This window comes from Triticum dicoccoides, chromosome 3A (assembly GCF_002162155.2).
Source record: "Triticum dicoccoides isolate Atlit2015 ecotype Zavitan chromosome 3A, WEW_v2.0, whole genome shotgun sequence".
Classification (NCBI taxonomy): Eukaryota; Viridiplantae; Streptophyta; class Magnoliopsida; order Poales; family Poaceae; genus Triticum; species Triticum dicoccoides.
Genome location: NC_041384.1, coordinates 743293060 through 743295688, shown reverse-complemented (window position 1 = coordinate 743295688; position 2629 = coordinate 743293060). Strand labels below are relative to the sequence as shown.

At 41.2% G+C, this 2629-nt stretch overlaps 1 long non-coding RNA gene across 2 annotated transcripts in view; it reads left to right on the top strand.

The window, feature by feature from the left end:
• The window catches only part of LOC119273601, a 1901-nt gene extending 885 nt beyond the window's left edge, over positions 1–1016 (top strand). Inside the window, exons 2-3 of one of the 2 annotated variants that reach the window (XR_005134921.1) lie at positions 183–337; positions 888–1016. This is a non-coding gene — a long non-coding RNA (uncharacterized LOC119273601). Of the gene's footprint in view, positions 1–163; positions 338–887 lie in introns of both variants that reach the window. The other variant, XR_005134919.1, reaches the window with a different exon arrangement.
• The last annotated feature ends 1613 nt before the right edge of the window (positions 1017–2629 follow it).

Below are 2629 nucleotides of genomic sequence, written 5' to 3'. Positions count from 1 at the left end.
AGACACTTATACACTTATGATCTATAAGAGAAGCTCCGATTTTGGCAATAGATGCGCGACAAAGTAGTGGTTAGTGTTGGGTTTAATCAATTATCAAATGTTTTGCCAATAACAGAAAATTACCTTCCTCATAAATTTATTGTCCTTCTGTTTCATGGTCCAGCTGATTCGTTGTTTGTCAGAGCTCTTGTGGATAATCAGACATGGGGTTCATGGCAAAATTAGGACAGACTGAAGGCAGCAAATTCCGCGTTGGCCGTGCACTTTGAGGAGAAGACATTGTCTTTGTATAAGTGCCCCTACAATCATCTCTTTACAACAGAGATAAGGCCTTCAGGTAATTTGTGATGATCTTTTTAGCATTCTTAATTGATGACATTTCCGAAGGGAGATGATCCTCAGCATTTCATAGTTATATTTTGTACTGTTGTAATCTCAAATTTCACATTCAAACTTAACTTGTTATCAAATAATTTTGGAACAAAATCTTACTTTTACCTGCCCTCCACAGAACCAAAGGTTCACGAGGACTTTTGTTGCTCTAATGCTTCTTCGATGACCATCTTGCCGTTCGCCCTTGCAGATAGATATGGCCGCATAAATCGCACCCATGGATCCAGTCCTTCGCTAGGTCCAACCTACCCCGCACTAGCCTCAAGCACGCGAGACACTGTTACCTTGTGTTCTAACTGGTTACCACAATCAAATCCATTTTTGCCCAGTTAAATTAGTTAGCTCATTTTGTTGATAACTGAGTTGCATTGGTAATATATACTGAACTATCTTTGGCATTCTGTTTTGCAATATATTCTAATTGTCAGGATTTTTGCTACATTTTTGGTGTAGATTTTAGGGACATTAATGTAGTGCTAATGCCTTCCGTGCAGGTTATTCAGTCAACGCATATTCTGTCTTTTGGCATGTGTATGCTTGCTCTTGTGCTCATGTTGTAATCGTGACCTGTAATCAGTCCATGATCCTTGTGTGACCAGAAGTTGGGCATAACTGCATTGTTACTGAGAGGATGTGAATATTAACTTAGGGATCGGAGCTGAAGCTCTAGCCGATAGCAAAGATATGAAGTCTGTGCTCTGTCTTATGTTTGCAAGTACATTGATGTAACTTCACATCTTGCCCCCGTATTTGGCTGATGCTTCAGAATGGAGTCACTCCTATGTGTACTACCGATGTAATCACACAACATGAATTTTCCGTTTTTGTGATCAGAAATTTTGCCAAGAAACTTGTTGGATTAACTACGGTTTTGTCCTATTTACTACTAGCATTTTTATTCTTATCTCTCAACATATTCTTGCCCCTATCTAGGACAGTCGGAAGAAGAGAGCTTCGACTGGGAAACAACGTGTTGAAGCAATGCCTCTTGTTAAACCACCCAAAACCAAAGATAGATTGCGAGAGGCCTGTTGTGTTTAGTAAGAAACTTGGCGTAAAATATCCAAAATATCAAGAACACTATGTATTGGGCAGACCTGAAATACCAATATAAGTGTATCCAAGTTTTCCTACGATTCCCTTACTCGCCAATGGACGTGGACCACGTCTCTGGCTTTGCAAGTCCAAGGCTCCAAGTTAGGCATTATTTTTCATAAAGTTTCTATCGATTTCTAATCAAAATATTTCTATTAGCGTAACCCTACCTGGCGACGTCCATCAGCCGGAGGCATTCCTGGAGTCAAGGCAAGCATGTTGACCAATTGACGTAAATGTGCAATGTAAATTTACCTTGGCGCTTTGTTTTTTAATGTGATGGGCGTTGTCTGATACGTCTCTTCCGCACTATAAATTTACATAAAATTAGATTAATGATAAAAGACCCGTAGCAACGCACGGGCATTGTACTAGTATTCTTAGAATCTCTATCCCAGTTCATATTTTTCGAAGGGGGTGATTGGTCTTGTTTTTGTCACTACGTGTTGCCATTCACTTCGGCCGAGTCATGTTTTTACTAGTATGGCTAGAGTCATTGTAAATTCTCAATATCTTGACACGCTCTTGATATCGTATTAGTGTAGTGGTCAGGTGTTATTTGTATCTTATTGATATTAATATATTCTCTTTATTAAGAAATATACATAGATGCTAGAATACACAATAATTCGAGTATTTGACAAAAAACTATCACATTCGGGGTTGCCTTCCCACTGAACTACCACATTCAAAAAAGTGATCGAAAACTTCAATTTAGTACTAATTTTGTGACAAAAACTACCATTTTCTTAAAATGACCAGTTTAGACGATTCAAACACGATTGTGATAGAAGGGGCCCGCTTGTCACGGCTGATGTGGCGGAAATCGTCAACTCCATTTATTTTGATTGTCATGTTGACCGTTATGACCGGCGGGGCCCACATGTCATCTTCTCCCTCCTCTTTTCCTGTCTGACGTTTTAACAAACACTTCATGTGCATCATCCGACAAAAGGAGTGACCGGTGATGTCGTTCAAGCACGCATGTCTGGTGCGGCCATGGGCGCCACGACGACCATTGGCGGGGTGCTCCCCTACACCACCATCCGGAGCAGCATCCCATGGTCGAGCATGGCGTCACCGCTCCGCCGTCGTCGCATCCACCCAGCACGTCGCCGGAGTGGTCCGTCCATGCCAAAGG